Raw genomic sequence first — 27,968 nt, 5'->3', positions numbered from 1 at the left:
TATATTTTCATGCCAAGTTCTCCTGTTCTTTCCTAGAAAAAAAACTCCCTGGCTAAACTCCATCCTTAATGTTATGTGTCACAGATATATTTTACCATGGAGTTTGTTGGGGGAAATCAGTCCACAAAGGGAAAAGCAAGCTGCATTCTGCATCTGAATACTGCCTGGCACACTGGGATCCTGACCCAGTGTTTCTAGTTACCACAGCAAGGTAAACAGTTAATAAGTAAACAAATCATGTTCTTTTTGGCCCAGGAGATAATTGGTATATAGGATCTTGTGAGATAATTTAGCTAGCAAGAGCCAGCTATGTACCACGTGCCATCCAATTTGTTTAAAAAAAACCAAGGGCATAGTCCCAGGGACAACAGGAGGCAGTTCCCTTCAGAAATCTGAGCCTGCCAAAACAAATCCAGACTTGGCTATGTTACTGGTGCCTGTGTGTTTCTTCTGCTTGTTCTTTGCAGCAGGCTTGCTGCTTCTGAGTCATTTAGGCGTCCACTCAGCTGCTGCATCTGCAGGCATCTCCCATGCAAGCTTCTTGGCCCGTGCTCTTCAGCTTATAGCCTGCTGGAGCCTGGAGGGATGTTCTTCAAGCAGAGTTCCCCAAGGAACCTCACAGACATGCTCGGGGATTGCCAAAAGCACATTAACAGTATTCTCAGCAAATAGCAAAGCTGCTTTCTATTAATATGTGGACTGGTGGTGTCTGCCTCGTATTTAATACGTTGTTGATTAGAGCTACAGCTGCTAACTGGTAAGACTGGTTTTACAGTGGCTTGACAGTTGCTGGCAGAGCTGCTTTATGTATCAGACAGCATTTCAAAGATGCTCACCCTGGGCAGCAAACTCACCTTGGCCTTAGGGCTGCATTCAGGACTTTATGAGGAAATTAGAAATGCTGTGGGAGGGTTTGGTTCCGTTGGAGCTTTGTCTGTGGGAAGATGCTGGTACTGGAACCACAATATTGTGAGAGTCTTCAGGGAAAATTTTGGACTTGGAATGAAGGATTCTTCATCTAGTTAAACTGTACATTTGGCAAGTTTGTTATACCTTGTGATTTTGTTGCATTTTGGTGTTTCTCTTGAGGACCAGTGTTCTTGCAATATGTTACTGAATACTAATCTCAGGTTCTTACTGCTTTAAAAATATGTGAACACTCTGAATTGAGGAAAAAGCTGTGCAAACATGAAACTTAAAATTGAGACATACAACAAAAAACCCCCAAAGATTCCTATTTTAAAACTCATAATTTTAACTAAATTTTTAATGTTCTGATTAGAAATTCTTGAAATTAACAGGAGCCCTCTAGTAAGATTTCTGCACTAGAGCTCAGAAATGAGTGTGCCTATATCTGTGTTGTCCTGGTCTGCATTCATCTGTACTTGAATTGGGTGTATTAAACATATTGCACTCTCAAATAATACAGATATGCTAGCAAGCACTCTCAGGTTCTCCATGGAAATGCAGTCTATCCAAGCAGAGTATCCCCCGTTGATGTGGAATACTTTTGCCAGTATAAACTGGAAGCTGAAAGAGGGGTTAGCTCATATATATATATGTTGCCAAGACTTTATGCAGTCACAACAAAATCTAAATTTTGCTTTCTTAATGCTAAATTTTGGTTTGGTTACTGTCAGTCTGGAGTATCTCCTCAGGTTGACCCAAAGGTGAGTTGAGCCCAACAAAAAGGGTAATGATGTTATAACATGGGAATGGCAGAAATTGCTTTCCCAATTTGCAAGTACAAAGTATCTGTGTTCATACTGGTTTTGGTTATCTTACCCCCACTGAGCCTGAGCAGGTAAAATGTAGAAATTTACATCAACACTGGAGACGTATATTACAGAACTCCCCGACAGACTTATTTGTTGCTTTCCATCTGCTTTTATACAAGTGGAATTTCATTTGTATGGTTTCCATATTTTGGCATTTTGTCACGGTTTAACACTGACCCGGCAATTAAACCGAGTAACAGACGCTCTCTATTAATCTCTCTCTCCTCCCTTATAAGAAAGGAGAGAGAATAAGGGAGAGAGACTTATGGGTTGGAAACTAAACTACACAACTTTAATGAAACAGTAATGATAAATAGGAAAAATTAATAAATATATACAAATATACAAGAAAATGGATACCACATTCCTCCCCCCTTCCCCCCAATAGCTCTCACGTCACCACCGAGGCTGCAGGGCAGCCCTGGGAAAGTCCAGGCTGGACTCCTGGAGTCAGCAGCAATTGGGAACTGGAGGCAGGAACACACAGATAAGGGCTGGCACGGATCAGGACCACAGGCAGGCAAACGGACGGGATCCTTCCAGGATGCCGGGTGAAGGAAAGGAAGCAGGGAAGGCAGGAAGGGCAGGCAGCCAGAAGATGGAAATCAGGAAATCTGGCTTGGCCCTCGTGGTCCCTCAAATTTATACTGAGGATGACGTATATGGGATGGAATACTCTGTTTGGTCAATTCTGGCATCTATCTTGTCCGTTCCTCCCCAAAGGAGGGATGCAGGTGGGACCTCTTTATGTTTTCCTCAGAGCTGAGCAGTGTCCTTGGCTCTGCATACCAGTCTCTAGCAGTAACTATAAACATCAAGTGTTATCAGTCCTAGAAACACACACTGTCTGAGAAACTTGCTGTTAATTTCAGCAAGTGCAACTACTTACAAGAGACTTAGCTAAAAGCAAAAGTACAAGACAGAAAATCACCTTTATCCTGGCCCAAACCAGGACACATTTATTTGTCAAAACTGGGTTGTAGGTGGAAGCATTTTCTTTGTGCCAATATACGTGATGCTATAAAGCAATGGTTTTTGTTTTTCAACACTTCTTAGCTCAGCTTCTCATCTGCGCAGCACCACACCCTGGTGTGAAACTTCTAGAGGGATAGTTCTGACAGGCTTATGTGGGCCTAAAATTACAGCATTTCATTCGGGAAAATGAGTATCTTGTTCATGTTTCCAGTACAATGCTGTGACTATTTGACAAGATCAGCCACCAAGACCTTTGGAAGACTGGAAACCAGAGACTGTCCTAAAAATATATATTTCCATGTCCAGACAGTGGAATAATGGAAACCCTATGCTATTTTAAAAAATATTTTAATGTCAGTGCACCAAATTCTTCCAAAACACGGTGTCCAACATGTATACACATACATATAATATTAATATTGAGGTAAGATGAGTGGTGCAATGCTGTACTCCAGGCTTCTAAGACACTTGTGATGTGGTGTATCTTTTACATCATAGACCAGATGTGGTATAGGGACATACAATATGCATCAGTACATTTTTCCTACATATAAATTTATGATTGAATATAAAACCAGTATGCACAGCAACTATCATATTTATATTTTTTATAGTTATTTTTCTAAAATGAAATATGTCCCAAAAGAGCATGTCTAAAGTCTCTGATGATAAGTTCTGGATGTACTATTTTTCTTATCTGTTAAGGATGAAATAGAATTTTTGTCCTTACTATATTGTTTAATTGGACTTTAAGGGTGCAGATATCTTTTTCTGAGTTAATAACATTGACTATTTTCTGTAGAGAGTAGACACAGTGGGTCTTCTGTATGGTCTGTAGAGGGTGCCTATGACTGTGAGCTCAGCTGTACCCATCTGAAGTATGGGCATCTCAAATTAGGCAAGATTAAGCACATCCTGAGTTTTTACTTAATTTTTGTGTTGTTGGATTTCAGGCCGTGGCCTCATCATTATTAGCAGGCCAATGAAAATGCTGTCTCTGAGAAGCCTAATCGGGTTGCAATTTGGATCTGTAAACATTCCTAGCTGGAATGTGATGGCTGAGGAACAACAAAATTGTTATGACCCAGTTCTGTCATATCTGAAATATAACTAAATTTTAAAAATCAGCACCACCAAGCCAGTGGTAACAAGGATTTGTTTTGTTGCCTGCAGTAGAAGGGACTATAGAATTGGTATATGAAAAATATGAATAGGTCACTGTAGAAAGGTTATCCACTGGGATGTTGGATCTGCTCTAAGCCTAGAGTAAGAGCAGTTTTTCCATTACATATCTGAATGAATTCAGATTTTGCATGTGAAAACTGCAAAACTGGGCCACCTGTGGATAATTGGACAACTCGATTCTGAGACAATTAGCAGAAAGGATTATGTAGAAAATTAAATAATTGGGTTTTCAGAAAATGTGAAACATGTAAGTTACAGTTCTGTAACATAATCAGTGTTTTCAGAATCACCTGTAAAGAGTATGTAAACAAGTCTGGCATGAAATATTATCTATTATAGAGGTACAGATTGCTCACTGCTGTTTTGAGATGTGGCCTTTATTGCATACCTGTGAATTACAATAAAATTTGAAACATTAATGACATTAGAACCATGTTGCTTTAAAAGAACTGACACCAAAGCACTTCAGTATTGGAAATAAGATCTTTGTCTGGATTTCTGTGTTTTCAGTTATGCAAAATTTAGCCAGTATTTTAAAATCAATTATATATTCTTTCCAATGCAAAGGGAATTACTCATTGGATAAACCCTGTAAGTTGGTCCTGTCCAAATGAAAACTAGTATTACGTGAGAGCAATTACTTTTCATGGCTCTTAGCATAAACCATGTGATTTTGGGAAGTTCTGAATGTTTGAATATCCTAATTATTCTTCCCTTTGCTCTGTGGTAGAAGCTATTTGGCTATATAAATTGGCTCAGGAATCTGCATGTTTTTGTGATGTGCTGGTTGCCATCTGCTTTGGAGATATTCCCATACACTTCTGTTGATGCAACAGCTATAGTGTTTTCAAATGTTGATACTATGAAAATGTAACGTGATGGGACTTGGACAGGTGCCTTAAACAGACCACCCATCATATTTATTTTGCTGCCAGTCAGAGCAGGCAAACTCTTGGGTAAATTAGTCAAGTGCTTTGAACTTCCCAGTTAGATAGTGAATAATTTGCGGTTCATTTTAGAAGAGATCTTGACAATCCTGAAAAAAAGTCTTGCTTAAGCAAAAGCCACCATTACAATCCAAATTTCCAATTCTTATTATTTAATTCTATTTTACTTTTCAGTTTTGTAATTATTTTCACAACATGATTTAGTTCAAATGCCTTATTTGTGGCAGTAGAGAAAAAAATGGTTAAAGGGTAAGCTGCAACAGTAAATTTATTAATATAATTACTGAAGTCAAATGCTGATCAAGAAGTTATATTTGCTTATGCATGTAAAATGACTGGATTTGGTGCACAAGGTACATCAAAGATTCTATATATATATAGATATAAACAGATTTGGTAGAACATCTAATATTGCATTTAAAAATTGTTGCAGAACAGAAATGCTTTTTGTGTTAGTTGATAGTGCAGTTACCTCAAACTGCGTAGCACAGAGGGGAAAAAAAGGAGCTAGTGAAAAATAACAAAGCAGACAGTCAGGATTTAGTTCTCAGAAAGGTTAGATGCAATTGAGAGTAATTCACTTAAATTATGGCACTGGAAGGTTGCCATAAGTGATAAGAGGATTTTGTGTATCATCACTCCAGAAAAAATATGGGACAGAGTTAAATTTAGAGGGGACCTTTGAAAAACAAGAAGCTCATTCCCACTTAAATGTTCCATATTAATTCTCAAAAAGTGTGCTATAGAAAAGGGATTGTCTGTGAAGATTTTCACAGAATCACAGAATCAGCCAGGTTGGAAAAGACCTCTGAGATCATCAAGCCCTTGACCCACTTCTGCTGTGGTTACCAGACCATGGCACTGAGTGCCACATCAGTCTCTTCTTAAAAACCTCCAGGGACACAGAATCCATCACCTCCCTGGGCAGCCCAGTCCAGTGCCTCATTACCTTCTCTGTAAAGAATTTCTTCCTAATATCCAACGTAAACTTTCCCTGGCAGAGGTTACGTCCATGCCCTCTTGTCTTACTGATGGCTGCCTGGGAGAAGAGACTGACCCCCACCTGGCTACACCCTCCTTTCAGGGAGCTGTAGAGAGTGATGAGGTCTCCCCTGAGCCTCTCTTCTCCAGACTGAACACACAAAGCTCCCTCAGCCCTTCCTCACAGGACTTGTGCTGGATCCCTTCAAAGCCTCCTTGCTCTTCTCTGGACTTGCTCCAGGACCTCGATATCCTTCCTGATCTGAGGGGCCCAGAACTGGACACAATACTCGAGGTGTGGCCTCAGCAGTGCTGAGTACAGGGGAAGAATCCCTTTCCTGGACCTGCTGGCCACACTGTTTCTGATACAGGCCAGGATGCCATTGGCCTTCTTGGCCACCTGGGCACACTGCTGGCTTCCTGTCAGTCCAGACTCCCAGGTCCCTTTCTGTCTGGCTGCTCTCAGCCACTCTGTACCCAGCCTCGAGCTTTCCATGGGGTTGTTGTGGCCAAAGTGCAGGACCGGGCACTTGGCTGTGTTGAACCTCATCGCATTTCATAAGGAGCAAGTGAATCTTTAAGGATCCTCAGAACCATAGCCACATTTTGGACTTAAGAGTGGCTGGTGCTGTGCCAGAGAGGAAGTGGAGACTTAGGACTGGTTGGTAATTTCTGAAAGAGATAGTGTTGACAATTATTAACAAGAAAAATTAAGTCTCTAGAGAGGATGGCCTAATGGCAAAGATATTGGCTTCATCCAAAAGATCGTCTCACCTCCTTGCTGAAATGGTCAAATTACATGAGAGCACAGTCTGTTTTCCCATATAGATGAAAGAGAAACGATCACCTCTGCTTTTAAAAATAATGACAGAAATAGCTGAGAAAATTATACCTCAATTATGATGATTGGTCTTGTAATAAACTCTGCACACAATTTGTCTGTCTTTGCTAGGAAAGAGGTCAGAAAGAAAAAATACGCCTTTTTTTTTTTTTTTTTTTTTTTAAGAAGAGGACCAAGATGAAATTGAGATTAAGTTTTTTTCAAATGAATGTATCTATTTACTAGGGACACTGCAGGCAAAAGTGGTTGCAATGTAAGTTTTGTTTAAATTCAGCTAAAGTTCAGAACAGGACCAGGTAAGAGGTTTTTGTAATACTGAAGAGTCTCATTAAAATATTGCAGTAACATCACGAACAAGCAAATAGCAATTTCCAAGTACTCAATAAGCATTTTGAATGTGTAAGTATTTAAGCTTAGCTTTGGTTACTAATCATGCCATGGCTTTTGTATTCCATTTTGCTATTCAGATACAGAGGATGAAAAATTACTGAGGTCTAAAACATGATGCAATAGTTTATCATCTATACATGTAGACCAGACTGGTGCTACTCTGATTCTGGGGTATTTTTTAAGACACATAACACCTTTGGGTATGCTGTCACAGCTGTAACAGTGACTGCAAGCACAAACTGTTCTTGTACTTCCATTAAAAAAAGCACTGCAGATTTTGACCCCTTGTGTTTTTATTGAAGACAGTTGGTCCTAATTAATTTACAAATTTAGAGAAAAGGTCTAGAGACCACTGTGTGAAGAAGATGCTCTTTTCATCATACCAGTGAACTGAAATGTATTTTGGAAAAGTAAATACAGAATTGTAAGTACTGAATGGATTTTGCAAGCCGGGTGAAAGTTGCAGAGTGGGAATGAAATGTTCTGTTGTATCTCATTTAAATTGATGTTATAGGCAGTGAGCTTGAGAAAACAGAACTTCATAGCAATGAAACGTGGAAAATAAATATCTTTGTCACATCATCACATTCTTTCTTTTGTGCCCCAAGGTCATCATATATGAACTGACTGTACACAGAAATTATAGATTTGAAATGTATTTCACGGGGGGTTTTTTTGTGTGTTTTTTTTTTTGTTTTGTTTTTTTTTGGTTTTTTTGTTTTGTTTTGTTTTGTTTTGTTTTGTTTTTTTACAGAATGGGCCATGAGAGAGTTCCATAGGAAAGTACTGGAAACACTCTCACCCTGTTGAGAATACTGAGAGACACATAATATCTTACCAGTGCTTAGGAATGCAGAGTTTTAATTATTCTTTTAATTTAATGGTTTTAATTGAAACAAAAAATAAAATCCTATTGAGTAGGTTTTGGAGTGAAATGTTCTTCAACTCCTCTGTCCTGGTCACTGCCATTCTGTACAGTAACTATTTGAAATACAAAATGGCACTGTTAGGCAAAGCCATTTTCTTGATTCTTGTGTTTTGTGACCAATTTTAAGGCTGAACTTCAATTTTAGAGAGGCTCCAAATAGCTGGGCCATTATGACACTTCTGGAGCAGCTGAAGTGGTTTAATAGTAGAGCCTTTGTCATAATGTTGTAGAGGAGTTACTGGTTTAGAATACCTTGACTTCTGAGTTTTACCAGTAGCTTTCAGCCTTTTGATACGTGTGTGAATTTACTAAAGCTTTCAATTTTACTATATTTTATTAAGGAAGAAACAAGAAAACAAAATGACACTCAAATTCTCCAGTGCCTTCTCTTTTCAAAAAGCTGGAAGAGGAAGGAAGAGCAAGACATTATTGATGGTGAATCAAAATTGTAGATTTTGTTCTAGTTTATAGGACATGCAACTGTAGCTTCTTTTGATATGGTTTTGTTTTGTAGAAGTGAACACCTATCAAAGTTTACAATATTAAAGCAAAACCTTCAATTAATGAAGTCCTGCAGTCCTGCACTAACATTTTAGCAAAGAGGAAAAATGCAGTTCGCATGTCATCCATGTGTCAGAGCATTTGATAACACTAGAAAAGGATTTGTTTTACTAAGCTGGTTCTGATATATAAAAGCTGTGACTTAAAATTATTTCCCCCTTTTAAAGTTCCTGCTGATTCTTTTTTCTCAGTACTCGTGTTGTTATATTTGTTTCCTGAGGGTATCTAGGTGTTCTCACTGGAATAATGCAATTTTGAGACATTTCTTTTCTGCATGCCAAATTCATTGAATTAATCACTGCACACAAACATGGCTCAGCACTGTCCAGTGGCAGTAATGAGACGCAGCTTCTCAGTGGTTGGTTTCCAAGCTGGCAGAGGGCAATGAGGAATGACAGCCATCCCCATCTTCTCCTGGTTTGGCTGTGGGACACAGATGAGAGCTGCAGCACACTTGGGCCAAAACAGGCACAAACCCCCCCCCAACCACGGTGGGTGGTAATCAGCAATCATCCAAGCATAGCAATAATGAAACCATGTGTCTTCTTGTCCCCAGATTCAATCTGTTGAGAACAACATGAAAACTTATTCTGGAGACTGAGAAGAGAAATGCAGACTGAGAGTTGTCCTGTGTGTTAACAGAGGGCTGTGGTCCAGTGTGTTTCTGCAATATTTGAACATGTGAGCATTGTGCCTCGGGGCAAAAGTTAGGAGAACTGAGACAGAGTAGAGCTGTTATATAGAATATAATATAAATAGAATATAATATAAATAGAATATAATTCCCTATTTTGGGTGATTTTAAGGATTTAAGAGTAATTTGAAAGGCTGTGTGAAAATATACAAATTTTAGGCCCTGAATATATATAATTTTTCAGTTCCTCTTTAGGGAATAAACATAGATAACAGACTCAGAAAGCGCAAATCTATGTGGCACCAATAAAACAGCAAAGAGCCAAGCCCAGAGAAGGGTCTAAATTTTAAAAATGTCGGAACAGAACTATACCTTTAAAGTTTTGGATTTAGGGTTCAGGTTCAGGGCTAATTTTAAATAAATTAGTTTGAGAGGTCTTAGTTTGAGAGGTCAGGTGGGCTTTTCAAAGCAGGAAATATTTCCTGTATTTTCTGTAACAGTGGTCTTCTGAAAGTTTAACATCCTTCATCAGTGGTCAGGCACAATTTGTCAGTGCCAATGTCATAAACAGTGATAGGTCAAAATAAGAAATCAGGATTTTTTCTTGCAAAACTTTTATGCATGTGTGTACTTGTAATTCCACTGTAAGTATCTGGCTTTGGCTTCATATATGTTTGGTGTCAGAATGAATGAAGTCATGATAACTAATAATAATAAACAGTTGTACTTTTACATTTGCTTTTATTCCCCACGCAGCCTGCACATGAACAAGAAAATACGTAAATCACTATTGCAATTTGATTTTATTGCCCAATGTGACCACTTATTACAGGTGTTTATTTATATTTGCGAAAAAGTTCTTACTGGATTTAGTTTGTGCGTATGTTTAGAATGTTTCTGCCACATTTTATGGCAGTTGGGCCTCTTGGATGGGAGGGTGTTTTACCATGTGCATCATTATCACTTCCTTCATTATTTTGTACACATCTATTAGATCATCCGAAATGTTTTTCTTTCTCACTGAAAATAAGCTTAACACATAACAGGTGTGGAGCCACATGGGGGGAGAGAGCTTGAAAGAAAAATGCTAGTTTATCCACCACACTGCAGTGCCTCTCTCCATCAAACAAATGAACATATGCTGATGCAAAGGGCATATAGCCTTCCTAACCCACTCCTTCTATAAATCCTTCTCTGCATAAGAGCCTTACTTTAAAGATAGCTGTGACAGAAGAGAGCCATGTAGGCTCTTGTAAGGCAACTAAACCTTTCAGGTCCAAAAGTTGTAGGTTTCTGACTATTTGACTGTTATTCACAGCTCTTCACAGCCTGTTGTGTTATACTGAGATTTAATGTTGTTTTACTGCTTAGCATCCACATTTCCTTTCATGGACTCAAGATGTAAACAAAATGGGTAGGGAGCTTTTTAAGTATTGCTGAGCTACCTTGGGATTTCTCCAGAGTAAAGGGTGTTAAAGCATTGTTATAACAGCTTTATAGCACCCTGGTTGAATTCAGTAAGTGATCAGAAAACAGCTGACTCCCAGTGATTCACAAATACAAGAAAGATTCAGAATCACTGCAGCCAGCTGACATTGGCAAGAATTTCACAGCTTCTCTTACCAGCACAGCAGCCTGAATCAGCCCTATATTCACAACTGGGAGAAAGAAGCGGACAAAGTGCCACACTTTATCACACATTTTGTCTCTGCCTTTTCTGTCTTGTCCTCCACCTGATGCAGATGAAAATCTGCCCCTAGAATAGTAAACAGATGCATTTCAGTTCCTGTAGGACAGGGTCTGCATCAGGAACTGTAATATAATCCTTGTTTTTTCCCTTCTCTATAGTATTACTAGACCGTTTCCTTTCTCCCTGTTTCTAATTTTTTTGTGCATTTTTAGACTGCTATTATATTTTCCTTTTTCTTTAATGTGAATATGTGTAAAGAGCCCATTGTTGTCAGCTGAAATATTTATGTAGTTTAGCATTCAGTAATTCCATTTGCTCCTTTAATTTGATCCTTTAACTTCTGCTTATTTTTACATACAGTGCTTCCAAATCCTTTGCACCAGATTTGTTTATCTATTTTAAAAGCTTTCAGCTCTCTGCTTGTAAAACTCTTTGCATTTCATTCCTTACCTAACCACAATGGCCTGTGTTGCACTTTTTGCTGTTTAGATTGAAGTGGGAAGAATTTCAGCTGCACTTTTTCCAACAGTTGCTTAAACATTTCCCACTTTTCCCCTAATAGCTTTCCCACAGTTAGTAGAAATCCAATCAAAAGTACTTTCCACTTTTTTCAGAGTCAGCTACTTTATGTCTTTCATGCTTTCTGGTAATATTCTATGATTGCTGTTGAAATTTCTCAGCCATATCCTAAGTTTTGAGGTAATTTTATATATATTGTGTGTATGTGTGTGTGTGAGTAAATACACATGTGCATGTACGCACACAATGATATTTAGCCCTTTTTCTTTCTTTCTTTCTTTCCTCACCATGGCTTCCAAACTGCTTATATCCCACTGTTGTATTTTGGGGTTTGTTTTTTTTTTTTTTTTTTGTTATTCAATTTTTTTTAACATTTTTTTTAAAGACCATTGTACCATTTTCTCAGTGTAGCAAAACTGTTAGTGGGTTGGAGAGACATCTGATATGAGGCATTTGTCCTATCCTTGGGGACATCTGACCAATTGGACATCCTGGTGTGAGTTCTGGCACAGGCTACCACCCCAGATGTTTTGGTGGTATGTAAGACAGTGAGAAAGGAGTCATGTTAGGCTCAGGAGGGAGAAACTATAAACAGAGAAAGCTGGATTTGATTTCATAAGCTGATAAGTGTATGACTGAAGCTGCCTTTCAGAACAGAAGTCTCAGAGTTACAGACAGCTACCTGGTGGATAGACTATCTCAAAACCCTCTCCCTGATCATCTGTCACTGTCAAAGTCCTGCTGTCCCCCAGCTCCACATCCTGAGTTTCTGGAAGTCAAAAGTCTGTGGGAAAAAAAAAAAATTAAAAAAAATCTCTTGATACTAACAAGAACTGAAAAAGTATTAGCTAATCAACCCTTTCAGAATCCCAAGGCTTATTTGAGCCCTGTGTGGCTCCAGTTTTATGCTGGTTTGGAGCCAACAATTTCATTGGCATAAAAGAGGATGAATCAGGCACTTGAAGTATTATTTAATGAACTGGTTGTATAGTGTCCTGGAGCAAGAGGCATAAGAGGGCTTGAGTCGAAATTTTCTGCTCTTACGCTCATTCTTCAAGGCCAGGCTTCCACATCAAGGGCATGTAGTGGGATGTGCAGTTTGGTCAAAGCCAAAAGCTGTTGGCTAGTTCTTCAGCTGTGTTTAACTGGCACAGCTCCCATGAAACCAAGTTTTAATTCATGGAACAATTCCAGTTTTATAGTTTCTAGGGGAAACCTGGCCACTGGTAATATTTGTTTATTTTCTCCTCCCAGATCATCCAACTTGGTTTTATTTCCACATGACTACTTTATTGCACATTTCTCTTTGAGATCCAGCCTCCAAATGTTCTTCTCAGCAATCTGTTCTTCCTCACTAATTTTGAAGTGTTGACCTGAGAATGCAGGGTTTAAGTTCAACTCCACCAAACACCCCATGGAAACCTGAGCAGCATGTGAATATATTTGCATTGGTAACTGTAACAAAACACTATATTAAAAGTAGAATGAGGAGACACTAGAACCAAGGAGATAAGAGAACATGCCCCAGTGTCTGAACTTGGTGGAGGAAGCAGAGGCAGGGTTCACTGAGTATGTATTAATTCACTTGCCAGGGTAACAGCAAATGATGCATATTTTATTTTGAGACTTTTCTGTTAAAGCAAATATTCAAACTATGTTGATGAAATAATGGATATCTAAAGAGTAAAGAGCGTACCACATTTTATTCCAGTGTAGCCTTTATTACTAACTGTTAAATGAGTGGTCCTGCAACAAGATAGGGAATAGGTATTTCTGAGCAAGAGACATTTTGAAAGAGCTACTTTGTAAAATGTAGAATAACTACAGCATCCAGGCTGATCAGGGTTGTCTTATGATGTTATCAGCAGGTATTTAAAACCTCAATGATTTGTTTTGTTTGTTTAATTGAAATTCTGGGATTTAATTTTGCCCTTTTTTTATTTTCTTTTTTCAAATAGTGCTGCAGTAATGCAGAAATTATGTCAACAGAAGGCTAAAGAGCACCTGCTTGTAGAAATCTGCTCTAAGAAGCTGCTTAAAAAATAACCACTCAGTAGCCCAGTAATAAAATGTCTGTGAAGCACTGGAAGGACCAAGGCACAGAAGGCCAAGTGAGGTTGGATCTAAATCACGGACAGACATCTACCAACTGCCACTGGCAGTACTTTTCATGTCTTCCATGATTACATCTTTATTTAATGTAAAATTTTTTTTTAACATTAACATCAGTCTTACCAGGTGTGAGGCTGAAGCCCCAGCTTCAGCCCCAGCTCCCCACCAGGCAGCCAGGGAGGGAAGCAGGGAAGGAACACATCCTGCCCAGGCCTGGGGCAGGTTCTGGAGCAGTTTGCGTAATTAGAACCTGATATGTGTGTACCTATAGCCTGGTCCTTGTTTTCCTTTGTTGTGCTTTACATGTTGGATGAATCACACAAGATTTTATTAGAAAAACACTGTTCTCGTTAAAACTGTATATAAACAAGGCATCTGCCTACACATATCTACTTGAAGATCTTTTTTTTTAAGACTGGCAATTTGATTTCAAAGCACTTATGGAACACTGATGAATACTGGGAGGTTACCATAGCAGTGTCTTTACTATTAAGCAGACATTTGGCTTTAATTGATGTGCAGATTAAGCTCCCTTTTAAAAAGCAGGCTAGTTAGTGTTTATTCAATTACACCACACAGCTCCTCAGCAACTTTTAACAAAGTACACATACTACTGAGACAGTTCCCACAACTTACCATGGCCTCAAAATCCCACTGGTTAGCTATAGAATAAACAGTCAGGAATTCCTGGAAATTAAAAAACAAAAACCACATGGTCGGTAGGAAAAAAATTAAATTAGTGACCCTAGGTAGAAACAAGTAAGATTTTTAGGCATCCACTCTGTTTCCAATCTTATTTTTTCATTTCTGGTATTAATCAACCTCTTAGATTTCCCTCTGGATCTGGCTTTTTCCATTACAAATTTAAGGATACTGTAGAGTGACAACTTCAATATACCAGAGGTCATATATTATTTTTCAGAATAGCCCTTGAAGAAATTGATACCTATTTGTAAAGAGCAGATGTATGAAAAGGAGCCAGGTATAGATAGAAAGAATTGAATGTCTCTGTGTTTAGAGGTGAGGTGAGATGCAGGCAGACTGGTTCATCGGTTCATTATGGGATGCTGAGCCCACAGAAAAAAATGAACAAAGTCTTTTATTGATGGTTATAGAACCTATCTCACATAGTAGTTCATAAAATGAAACAAATTACTAAGCTCCAGGCATAGGGGTCAGGTTGTTTTGTCACCCTGAGCAAAATTTGCTCATATTTAAAACAATGAAGCAAATAATTCCAGCTTATTCAAGATGCTCTGTGAATGGTCAGGAATCCCCACCAGGAAAACATTAAACATATTTCAATGAGGATAATGTTTGAACATCTTATTTCAGTAGATTTAAGCATGATCCATCCTAACAAAGAACAGGGCTGTAAATCAAAACTAAGTGGTGCATTGTGATCTGGAAGGGTCACAGCAGCAGTGTTTTAGAAAGAAGGGCAGATACAGTTTTTGAAAATGAGGCCTCTTTCAGGTGTCTCCAACTGTGGGAGCAAATGGTAAGGCAATAAAACAAGACCCTTTGGGCCAAAATCTTGTTGTTCACTGGAAAGCAAGTTGTACTGATCATTTATTGTATTGATAGGTTGAAATTCACAATGTCATTGCTAAGTTTTCTGGCTCTGACATACACAACACAACAAGCACATATTTAAGTCTCAGTGTGCAACATGATCTGCCCAGGCAGACCTTTCTGTTCCTGGGAACTACTCATTCGTTTGTCTGTATGATGGGAGGAGGTTGCCAGCAAGGAGGAGAACTGGCCTTTACCTAAACTGAAGATGTAAATTCACATCATCTACCAGATAAAGAGATTTTCCATCTTCAGATGTCTTCCTTGTCCACCTGCAGATGTTTTAAGTTGCTGGTAAATGGTGAAGATGGTGTTTTGGAAGGGAGCTGTGAGCAGTTCTGGAGGTACAGCATGGCTAGATTAATATGTACCTTTACAGTGTTAAAGTGATGCTGGTTTAACTTAAGTTTTAAATGGACAAAATTCCCCCTTTACAAAGCTCTGTTTAAGCTCTTAGCTTGCTTCACACCTTTTTGTCAATTCAGTCTCTTGGGCAAGTTAAATAAGATTTAGGAGTGTCCAAACAATGATCTGTGCAATTTTAAGTTATTTTTTAAATATCTATATAGTTCAGCCAAGTAAGGTTTTGTTTAGAGTTAGGAATATGAATAGTTAAGTATAATATGGATTTCATGACCTTATCCCTACTTTCAATATTTCCTGTGCTTCTTTCCATTCATTCATCTCAAATGTTGAGTGTACAGGACTGTGTACAGCTCCTGACACTGAGGAACAGATGTTCATTCCACTCCTTGATATGACCAGAATGTATATAATTTAGGTAATAAAGAGGAAAGGAAAAATAAATTAAAATATAATTTTTGTGGCATTTTGACCTTAACTGTTACAAAAGAATTACTCAGAAATGAAAACTATCCCAAAATTTACCAAACTTTTTGAAATCTAAAGATCACTTGATATTCTCCAGACCTGTTTGCCTGTCCTTTCTTGATGACAAAAATTGTCTTCATCACCTGCAACATTCCTTATTCTTCCCAGGATACAGAGGGGAGGAAAAATACTCTAATGCTAATAAACATGAAAGCCATTTATTTCAATAGTTAGTAATCGCTGTGTAACAATTTACAAAAATTGCACATCCTCTGTTTAACTACGGTTTTGCCTGTGATCATCATAATCTGTTCTGCCTGTTTGAAGAAACACATGCTTGCACAACTTGAAACATTTAAAACCTTTCAAGTCAGGCTTTGGCACCTCTGATGGTATGTACTGTGCTTATGACAGTTAATCATGTGAATTGAACTTTTTTTCTCTTCCCTTTAAACTTGTTAGATTTAAGATTTTTTTTTTTTTTTTTTTTTTTTTTTTTTTTTTTTTTTTTTTCTCCCCCTCATATTATTTCTTCAAAGTTAAACTTCCAGTGTGTTATGAAGCTACTTGACCTGGAAAATAAACACAGCACCACATGTTACACTGTGGGATAGCAGAAGAAATTTGACCTGTGTATCTAACAAAAGACACAGAAGACTATCAGGGACTAACTTTCTGTGGCACTTTAGCAGCAGTTTTGGAGAACCTAAGGATGTGTCTGCTATTGTTCTCAATGTTCAGTGCCTTCCTTTAAGGAGTTTAAAAAATCTGGTCCTTGAATCTTGAGTGACCTATCTTTAATTTCCTCAAAGTAATAAAGGTTGACATTTATTACAGACTCCAGTGGAAACAGCTGATGTTTCCTCCCTCTGAGAAAATCAGGCTCTGCAGACCAAGGTCTCTTCTGGGTGAACTTTGTCTGGGCTCCTCTCACAACAGAGAAGGTGTCTAATTCTACACATGTGGACTCTTCCGGGGCTGTGCTGCCTTCACTCTGAATATATTTTTTTTAATGTCCAGACAGAATTTTGTTTCCTATGGCCTGTGACTGTTGCCTCTTTTCCTCTTTCTGTATGCCTTGAGAAGAGTGGCTCTGTCTCCTCTGTAACCACACTTGCACAAGGGAGGGGCAGGCAGGAGTTACATCCCACCCTTAGCCTTTTTTTCTCTAGGCTAAACAAAACTGACATCTCGATTTCTTCTCTTCCAGTCTAAGCATCTTGGTGATTCTCCATTGCACTCACTCCAGTTGGTCAATCTCTTTCTTGAACGGAGGAAGGATGGTCCTCCAAATGCACCCAGAAGGAAACAAAATAGAGGGGAGTGATTAGCAAAATTGTATTCACTTTGCATTATGCTACTTAAAAAATTACTCCATATTCCTGGCATGTGATATTTAGCTGATGTTTCCAACAACTCTAGACACTCCCTCTTGACACAGGGGAACACCACAGAGATGCAAGTTTTAGCATTGCTGATAAACCCTCTGTCCCATATTAGAGCAAGTTAAATCTACTATATGGAAACACATCTCCTGAAAGAACAGAACTACCTTGTAGCTGACGTTCCACTTGTGATCAATATTGCCATTATCAGTTTTTAGAAGACCATCTGTCAGACCCATCATTGGCATTACGCTTTCAAATATCAGTCAGGATCTGCCTGGAATAGATATGAACAGGGCAGTGACCTCAAAGAAGTTTTATGAACTCTGAACAATATGGTCCACATCGGTTCTTCTCAATGCCATAAAATAACCATCTCAAGGATGGAGGAGCCCTTAGTCATATTAAGATAGAGACGGGGCTTTCTTGCCTTAGTAACATATTGGGTGAGGATACTCTCACATTAAAGAAGGCCAGAGGAGTAAACGGGTCCTTTTTTAAATGTCTGGATAAAGTTTGCATATGTCTTCTCATTGCTATTGCAGGGCATAATTCCATGGAGTCATTCAAATTCTATGGAATAGATACATTATGCAAGAGTTAACCAGTGATTTAGGCTCAAGATTATTTTAAAGGACTTGGGCAATCTTCTGTTCCTGCCTCAAAGTAATAGTTTACCATTTTGGTTAGCAATATAAATACCCATAGAATTTTTGCATCAGCAATTGACCTTATTTTGTCAGAGACAAAAAACTGATATAATGGAATACAGAAGTCACTGTTTTAAAAGAAAACAACTATCTTTCTACTATCTTTCTAGACATCAGACTCCAGTACAAAGATGCAGCAGCAGGGGACAGTATAGATTGCTCCTCTTTACCTATAGATATTCAGTGATTCCAAAGTAGCAAATTCTCATGCTGCTTCTCTCATCTTGGTTGCATCATTCTCTCCACGCTTTTATGACATTTTTTCTTAGTTTGGTAATTTTTTTTCTCTTATAATAGTGCCTTGTATGAGATCTGAATTCGATGGGCAGTTCCAGATACTACTGTATCACAATGCAACTGCTCTTGGGAATATACTTGGGTGTTGCTAATATGTGATTATATCTGATTTATGAAAGGGCAAGTTAGAAATCCTGAGTGTTTAAGCTCAGCATTGTGGTGCTCAAGAAAATTATTGCCTCTGACCACTAGATGCAGTTTTGTTTTTCGATTCTCTTTGTATTGGGCTTACGTGATGTTTCAAAGCAGCATCGAAAGGTAACACTAAAATTATGCTGAAGTGTTCTCTGTACATAAGGCTTGTCACTGCATTTTTTTTTCTATAGAGAATATGTTATTTTCCCCTTTTATTTTGGAGTGGTAAATCCCAAGTAGCTTTTCTTTTCCTGAAAGAGTTGTAAGTTTTACATTACTGGTTACTCATAGAGTTCAAATACATTATATATACTGGATTTCTGTCCTTAAATGTGCTTTACAGTACAACTCCTAATGCCAAGAATTTCGACTATAAGCTGTAAATATAGGAAGGAAAGACTGCAAGCCCATATTTTTAAATGTTGGAATCAGGTTTGTCTTAGCTTTTCTGATGGGGAGCTGTGTTCCCAGATGATCAGAATAATGCTTTTGGCAACGAAGATTAAGTGTTTGCAAAAGTCCTAACTAGTAGTTGGGTGTATTTCATGGGCCAAAGTTCCCTCTTTAGTTTTGTTTACAATTTATGTTGTTCACACATATTAAGTAACTTACAGTAATATTGCTTGGAAATTTAGGTAAGAGGTTGAAATATGTTGTCAGCATTTCTTCATCACACAGACATGCACTATACATAACATGACATTTGACTCACACTTAACAACCTAATTATTTTTGGGCAAGGATGTGTATTAAACTGGACCTAGAGTCAAAAGGTGTTTGCTGCCTATATACAGCAAAACAAAGCCTCCTTAGTTTTCTGTGGTCAACATTACCCTACATTTTGAAGGAAAGTCTTTATTTTATAATTCTTTACAAAACTGTGAACTCAAAAAAATTCTTAGTATTTTTTAATGCCTACCCATATGTAAATAGTGGGCTACCTCAGTGCTAGCTAGTGATGGCTTTGGGGACTGAGCTGGCTTCTGCTGTGAAAAATTGATAGCCTTCAGGTGTAAACTGTGGTGGAACACTCACTTGTGGAGCATTAATTTCTCCCACAGTATCTCAAAGAGGTTGCAACTTCAGTTTTGGTAAGTATTTATGATTTTTCAGATAACCAGTGATTCCAATAGTCTTAAGCTCAAATATAAAAACCCAAGATGTGTTGTCCAGAGCAAAGCTCCACAAACCACCTCTTCCTCTTAAGCAGCTTTCTATGAGTAGCTAGAGCTGAGTAATTGGCCAGGCTATCTATTTAGTTTTCAGTCTTCTCCAAGGAATCTTCTTGGTGACAGGATTTTTCCTAGTGAGTGATGCAGAATCCTTCTGCATGCAAAGATCTATAGCAGTGGTTTATACCTGAAAAATGTTTAAACTGGGAAATATATTTAAACCTTCTGCTTTTAGCTAAATGTGTTATTAATCCTCTTTTTGGCTACACAGCAATGATAGTTGGCCATTGTCAGGATTTTCTTGGCTAGTGCTGCTTCAGAAATAAAGCAAACACTAGGGCACATCTGAAAGGAGAAAATCTCAGCCCAGGCAAGGTATTTGATATTTTTTGTACATGTTATTGCTAGTTGTGATGGATAGGTGTTTGTGTATGAGCTAGATTCATCGCTTTCAAAGTCTGGCACATCTCACTCCCATAGTTCACATACAGTTTAGATTTAGAGACAACTGGTAATGTATACAGCAACTGGTTACTCTGTAAGTAGTATTAAGTGGATATAAATCTGAATGATCACCCTGGAAAGTGATCTGGGACTCTGGAGCTTACAGAATGGATTCTGATCTCTTTTCTTTTCCTTGTTCTGTGCTTTAGTTCTCAGAAGGCAGTCCCAGGAGGAAGGCATTCGGATAGCTGAGCCTTGACTCACTCTCTGCTGGATGCTCAGATAAATTATCCAGATTACTTACAAGCAGCAGTGACACTTTGCTGCATTTTCTTTTCTCTGATACACAGAATAAAGACTTCATATTCCAAGGCCTTCAGACAAGAGGAGAAGGTAATACTGTTAAAACTGTTTCAGATAATGATTCTTTCTTAACTGATTTTTTAAAGGTTCTATCAGTGGAGGGAAGTTCTGAAGTACACAGCACTGTATCCTGTCATTTCTGCAAATCCCTTTCATCACCTTTATTTGCGAGTGCATATGTTACATGTAGGTCTGGATTCAAGTTTAGGAATTTTTGCAATCAGTCCCTTCAAACTGTGACTTCCCTGGGGTATAGAGAAGGGATTCATATTTCTTGTGAGCACTAATGTATATCATGGCACATACAAACCAAAAATCTAGTTGTGCTTAAAATAAGAGTAGGCTGAAATTACAGATTGCCATCCGGCAAAATCACAATGGACAGCTGAAGAAGGTAGGTCTGACTTGAGTGGTTTCTCTGAAGAACACCATTATACACAGGTATTTACACAAGAATTCTGTTTGTACATACGTAAATAATAGATGACCCTGCATGACTGATTCAGTTTTTAATTTCTTGTCTTATAGTTAAATTATAACTTCAATGGATCACTGACTGTTACCTTACTTCATGCTGTGCAAGGCAAGGCTCCTGTTCTATAAACAGTATTCTTAGGCACTCAAGCAAAGGGAAGAAGACAACACTTTACACTGGGGCATGTGTTAATAATATAGAAAAGGAGATAAGAGCTTCCATCTGATTCTTATTGTGGTAGCATTCTGCCGTCCTTTCTTTTCCCATTCAAATGTTGAATTTCTCCCTTTTTCTTCATTTTTATTTTATTTTATTTAAAACAAACATTTAAAATATATTAAAAAATAAGCCCTATTCTTAGGAGTGCTTTCTTTTTGAGCTAAAATAGCAGAAAATATTATAGCACTATATCAGCTATTTAAAAGGTGAGCAGGGACCAATATTACTTTAGTTTCTTTCATCTGAAAACTTCCTGTGTTTCAACAGTGATTTTTCCTACTTTTTCCTACCTGAGTTTTGAGCAGACCCAAGACTAAATTTCTACATATTTTTGTATGTAGAAATCTACATGTAGGTGTCTGGCACAAGAATTATGAGATCCTTAATTAAAAGGCATGTCTGAAGTGAGTTATTATCACATGATTTTCTTTTACCTCTGTGGTATCATAACATTGCAAAGATATGATCTCTAGACATCTCCAAATGCCATACTGGAAGGACAAACTGCAGAAAAAAGTCCACAACAAAATAAAAAGAGAGAGAAGATGAAAGCAAATTTCATTCCCTACTAGCTCTGACAGCAGCTTTTAGATTTTCTCATCTCTTTGAAGAGATGTCAAAATCTGAAGATGATAATTGAAATAAGTTTTGGCTGAGAAGCATTCATGTGTCCTAGAAGTTCTGCAGTTTTCTTGGAAAACTAAGACTTAAAGCCATCTAACTTTCAACCCACGAGTAATACTTTGAGAGAAGCCTAGTCACTCCAAGCTTCATTTCCAGGCAGTAGGAAGAGATGTATGATGGATTTGGCTGAGAGGAGAGAGTGTAGTTTCATTTCAGATATGCTACAGTGTTTTGTAAATGGCCAGCTGGGATATTTGGAACTGAACACTTCAGTTCTACTGTAATAGGAGTTTAGCCAGAGGGAACACTGCATCTTCAAACCCTCCTATGTTTTAATCTCCTACTTCATAACAGCAGTGTGTTACTAGGGTCTTCAGAAAAAAAGCCAGGAATGTTTTCTAAAAACACTGAACTGTCTGAATCCCCGGAGTGATCTGCCATCACATTTATAAGTGTACATCTCTTCTTTAAATACCTCTAACCTCATCTCCATTGCTCATAGGCTCTGGATTGTGTTTCTGAAAATATGTCTGGAATATAATTTGTTATAAAAGTACTTTATGCTGAAGGTGCTTTGAGATCTGTCCTCCAAGAATCAACTTCAGAGGATTTCCAAGCTGTGACCACAAATTGTGTCAGTTGTTTTCTATAAGATACACAGTACTTCATTATTGCCACAGGGGGTACTGTTGGCTTAATTTTGTGTTTCAGTCACTCCTGATAAAATTAATAAATTAATGATTTATGCTCCTATGATATAACAATCTTTAGTGTTTAAATTGGTTACTATGTTTTGTTTACTGTTTATAATTACCACAGTTGTTTTAAATGCCACTAAAACTACTTGCCAGCCTGTATGGTTTATTTCTCCCTGCAGTTTTTTACAAACCACTGATTTATACAGGGGAAAAAATCCAAATCCTATAGTGATTTATGGTTGAGAAAAAAAATCCCAAGAGCTATGAATTAACCACTGTTCTGCTATATAGAAAAAATAACACTCTGGTGACATTGAACAACGGATATCAAAACCAACTTATTCTAGCACTTGCTTCTGGTTTTATCATAGTGGAAAATTTGAGTGCTTTCTTCTCTCTTTTTCTTTGAGTACTATGACTGAATCAGTTTTGGACCATGAGCTCACTAGTTTTTTTCCCCAGGGCTCCCCCTCATCATGCTATGTAAAGTACTTGATTCACTTAAACAGGCTCATGTTTGCACAAATGAAAAAAATGTCTCAGAATTCACTGCTTGACAGAAGGTTAGCTCATTTTAGCTCCTGGTGCACACAGAAAATTTTGGAGGCTGATCTACAGCTCCAGGGAAACCATCTGATAACAGGGATGGATAGATTCTGTGGCTCTCTATTTCTCCTAAGAAGCACTTACTGGTTTGCTCTGGAAAAAGCACAGAGCAGTGAGAACATAGTGAGATGAACTAAGTAGGGCAGAATGTTACAGCAGTTGAAAGACAGCATGACAACACTTTGCTTCACTGTACTGGGTGAAGTTATGGTTACAGTAAAGTGTAGTGAAATGAGGCAACCAGGTGCCACTAATTGCCAGGTAGTGGGCATGAGCTTGTGTTAAGCCCACCTGTGCCTGATTATGAGCAAGACGAACCTCTTTTAGGGCACAGTGCTCTAAGGTCCAACCAGGTGTTCCAGGAGAAACTCACGAATAGTGCTCTGAGTCTAATGCTCTCAGGGCTGACTAGCCTGGATCAGTGCTACTGCTCCGAAAGTGGCCTCCCCTGGCTTCCTCAGGTGTGAGCTTTATTGACCCCCTAATCCTGCTCATTTGCAGTAGGGGCCCGCCCTAATCAGGCACAGGTGGGCTTAACACAAGCTCATGCCCACTACCTGGCAACTAGTGGCACCTGGTTTCTTCATTTCACTACAGTAAAGAATAAAAACTGCTTCTGCTACCACAACTTAGCCTTCTTTTTCTGCAGCTCTGATGCCCCTTGTGTATTGTCTCTGTGAGCCACCATTTCTATATATGCTTGGACAGTTTCTTACAGGGGAGTTTATGACCAAAACTAAGAGTACAAGTTAAATCAATTTATGATGATCTTTAAAACACACAGGAATATTCCTATAGATAGCTAGAATGACAATTTTCACTGGTGATCTCGATCTCCATAGAGACAGAGGCTATGGATCAACATCTGAACTGCTTTTTATTCAGCAGAGAGGCCAGGACTGCATGTTGCTGATCCACCCCTCAGCCTTCAGTGGATTGCCACTGGCCTGGTTCCCAGCAACTTCAGGCTGTTCAGACAGCCAAAAATTGATTAGGTGATGCTGTAGGAGCCATCCCAGCAGCAATGCACTACCAGAAACCCCTTATACGTGGGCTGGGATTTTCCCACCATTGCGATCTCCTAAATCTAATCGTTATCATCAGACAAAACTCAAGTGCTTCTTGCAGGAGAGAGCAGTGAGCCTGAGAGTTTCATGTAGAAGGGAGGTGCTGGCAATACAGAAAATCAGGCACAAGTATTTTAAGAAGAAAAAGCATCAGATGCCACTTTCATACTACAGTATAAAGTAAACATGAGGAATTTTAACAAGAGAACTCCAGTATTTCTCTCCCAGATTTCCCAGCGGAGGAGTGTCACGGGTACTCTACATCACAGAACCAATGCATTTGGGATCAGTCTGATGTTCTAAATGAAACAACACATCCACCTGATGATCTGCACATACCCTTGCCTGGGGCTGCTGTACATCTGGCAGCCAGAGAGCTACCTTTTCTCAGGGCTGACTTATCCAGACAAATGGGGAAAATTATCTTTTACTACCTAGAGAACGTTTCCAGGCAGAAAGAGAGGATATGTTCTGGGAAACCCAAAACATTGAGTGCCTCCAGCTAGTGAAACAACCTGTTGTGTGTGGCCTTTCACAAATTTGTGCTATCGTTTCACTAACAGCATGTAAACAAGTACGAAGACCAAAAAGCCACAACAGAAAAGCCTTGAGCTCTACTCTAAATGAATGTAGGCTTAAGTTAAGTTTTAGGTATGTTTTCACATGCCTACCATGATCTTTCTGTGTATCCAATCCATTCTTCTCAACAAATATTGCAGAGAGAACAAAGGCATTTTGTGTGGTGTGGGAGAATTTCTGTTATAAAATACCCCTCTGATGTGCAAGTGAGAAGAGTATCATTTCAGAGGAGATGAGAGGGGGGCAGAGGAAGGGTTGGCTGTCCAGACCACAGCTTTGAGGAACTGCACTCAGTCTTGTGAATTCTTCCTAGTGAGGGCTGGAAGAAGATACCAATGTGAGTAATTCATCTGGAGCTTCCTTTGAAATGCAAGTATGAATTTTACCTAAGGTGTGCTCCAGCTCCACCTGGGAGGTGTGCCCAGGGTGTGCTCCCTGTTCATCCCATCTGTCAGAAAGTTTGCAGACATATAGCCCAAAGTGCCCAGCTCTGAGATGATATCACACCCCCTCAGCTGATGTGGCTTACACGCATACCTGAGTGCCTTTGTGGGAGGTTAGAACTGGCATCCAGTAGCAGAAGTTGCTAGGAACTACTATCCAGCCTCCTGTCACTGAGTGCATCCGTGTGCAGAAGAAGCTGGCAAAGGAGGACGCATGTAGTAGTCCTTGCTTCAGCAAGTATCTTTTTAAGCTTAGAAGCACCTATGGAGAAATGAGCTACACTTTTAAAAAATACTTTCAAAGACTTTCCTTGTGAATTTTACCAGGGCTGGAATGCTGTGATATTTCTGTTAATAAAGCATTCAAGGTTTTGTTTTTCAAGGAGGAATATAAGTGTGGGAGTCCAACATTAAAGGGAGGTCACATCTAGAAAATGTGAGAACCTATTTCGGAGAATTACTCCGAAACTTTATCGGACTTGAAGCTTTTTTCTTTTATTCCTTCCAGATTATAGAATAGCAGTAATTTGCATCTTAATGTGTGGCCTGTGAAAGCTGTGTGAAAGGTCTACTTATCCCTCTGCAAAGAAAAGTCTTATCTCCTTCAATTTAGATGACTCAAAAGGTTCTCTAGATGGAAATTAACTCATCTAGGATAGCATCCATGGCAAGAAAAACATGAAAAATTTTCTTTTCAAACATCAGGAAAACTTCTGCTTTAGTACATTGGGGTACTACAACTGTGGGGGGAAAAAAAAGAAGGTGGTATACTTAAACAATGAGCTATCTGGAAACAACTCCCCTGTGCACACTACACACAAGCAGACAGACACCTTTGAATGGTTTTTAGAGGACTAAATGGAATATCTCAAACGGAACAAGAAATGAGATTCCTACTTTGATTTTCTTTCATTTAGGGTCTAGATGAAGTCAATAGAAAAATGTAAAGGAATATTTCTCTATACCTTGAAGTGAGAGCCTTGTGTTTCAGAAGTAAAAACTAATGTTAAAAACAAGAGTTGTATCCACTGCTCTAGCAGAAAGATGATACTTCCTGAAACATCATTTGATGCATCAAAACAGCAGAGGCAAGAGAAGTTGCAAACTCCTCAGGTCAGCTTTCTGCTTCTAAAACAAGTGACAAAAGACAGTTTTCAGAAATTAATTGTAATTTTTCAATGTCTTTTAATACATCACTGTTGATCAGCTGGAAGACAACTGTATAAAAGAACCTCTAGTGAAGTATGAGGTGTTTCACTGTTTTTACCAAAAAATCAAATTGTGTAGTAAGAGTGCAATAGAAAATTTTAGATTCTTAAAATTAAAACCCATTCTTTTTTTAGGTTGGCTTTTCATCATGGATGCAAAATATGCCCTGTTAGATCAATGACTATGTAACTATGCCTCCAGTTGTTAAATTACAGAAGGTATGAGTGTTCTTTACAGTTTTTGCTTTATCATGATAATTAAATATTAGATTTGCAAAAATTATTTTAACAGCTTTTATTTAAATAAAATCACAACATTCTAGTATGACATTTCTAAAACTCTTCCTGTTAATTAAGCAAACACTCTTTACTGCTGGATTCAATCTGGTACTGCTGGTACTGCTGGTACGTTCATCAACTTATATATTAAAAAGGTTCTTCCTTTCTATTTGGGATAAAAATACAAGCCAGAATGTCATTTTCTCAGCACTTTGTATTCTAACTAAAGGTGGTAAGGATTGAATTTAATGTCTAGAATTAATTTAATTTAAAAAACACCTGTTCAACTCTTGATTCTGTATTTTTGAGCTGTGATCATTCTACAAGCTGAGAATGAGACATCATTTTTGAGAAGAGCAAACAAAAATATTTTCTACATATTCCTTCACTTTCATTCACTGCACTGAAAGGCCTTTGGCACTTACCAGAGAGAGGTTTATCCCCCCTCTCTGTGCCCTCACTCCCTTTCTTCCTTCACACTCCTGGCTTGGTTTCTCTGTTCCTTTTTTTCCCCATACTGTGACTTGCTGCCTGTTCCTATATCAAAGTCTTGACTTTTCCTAATGTCTTCTCTTTCTTGTCCGTAAGCCAACTTTAAAGCTTACAATCTTACAAGCTTACAAAAAGCACAGTCCTCTCTGTTTTCTGAGAGTTCTGAGGGTTTTTTAGAATTTCAGCCACCATGCAGAGTTGTGCAGGAGGGTGGAGAACACAGAAGGTCAACCTCTCTCCTTGCTTGGTGTTTGTGCTGTGCCTAATGGAAACCTCTGTGCTTGGGACACCTGATCTTCTACTGGGGTTTAAATCAGAAGGAAAAGTATTTATTTCAGTGGACCTTAGGCTGTACTGCAATACTGTTGCAGTGGAACAAATCATCTCCCATCAGAGAGCAGACTGGATTGAAGAGGAGGCTGGGCCCTTGCCCCTTTCTCCCTGCATCATTTCTTAGTGATTGGGTGGAAGGAAGACTGGGAAGAGGAGAAGATGGAGGGCAGAAACTCCTACACTCACTGCTCAGACAAGGAGTACAAAGACTGCATAATGAAGCACTAAAAGTAGAGTTAATTTTAACCTTCCTAATAAGAAATGAAAAGCGTGACGACTATCAGTAAACAGTTGAAACTTCTGTGCAGAAGAAACCGTGTTACATCAAGTTACCAAATGTTTTATGTAATGCTGTATTCCTCTCCTGTGGACAATTAGGAAAACTGTTCTGCATTGGAGGATGAGTGTTGACAGCACAGAATACTGGACACTTCAGTGAGAAAGTTGCTGTTCTTTTACTCCTGAGATCAAATAAAGATTTTATGCACTGGA

At 38.6% G+C, this 27,968-nt stretch overlaps 1 long non-coding RNA gene across 1 annotated transcript; it reads left to right on the top strand.

Moving 5' to 3' along the window:
* The first annotated feature begins 310 nt into the window (after positions 1 to 310).
* On the top strand, positions 311 to 27,968 carry LOC139795498 (uncharacterized). The gene is made up of 2 exons (XR_011725521.1): positions 311 to 757; positions 27,515 to 27,968. It is a non-coding gene; the product is annotated as an uncharacterized lncRNA (long non-coding RNA).

Source organism: Heliangelus exortis, chromosome 3, assembly GCF_036169615.1.
Source record: "Heliangelus exortis chromosome 3, bHelExo1.hap1, whole genome shotgun sequence".
Taxonomy (NCBI): Eukaryota; Metazoa; Chordata; class Aves; order Apodiformes; family Trochilidae; genus Heliangelus; species Heliangelus exortis.
This window is presented reverse-complemented; position numbering and strand designations above follow the sequence as displayed.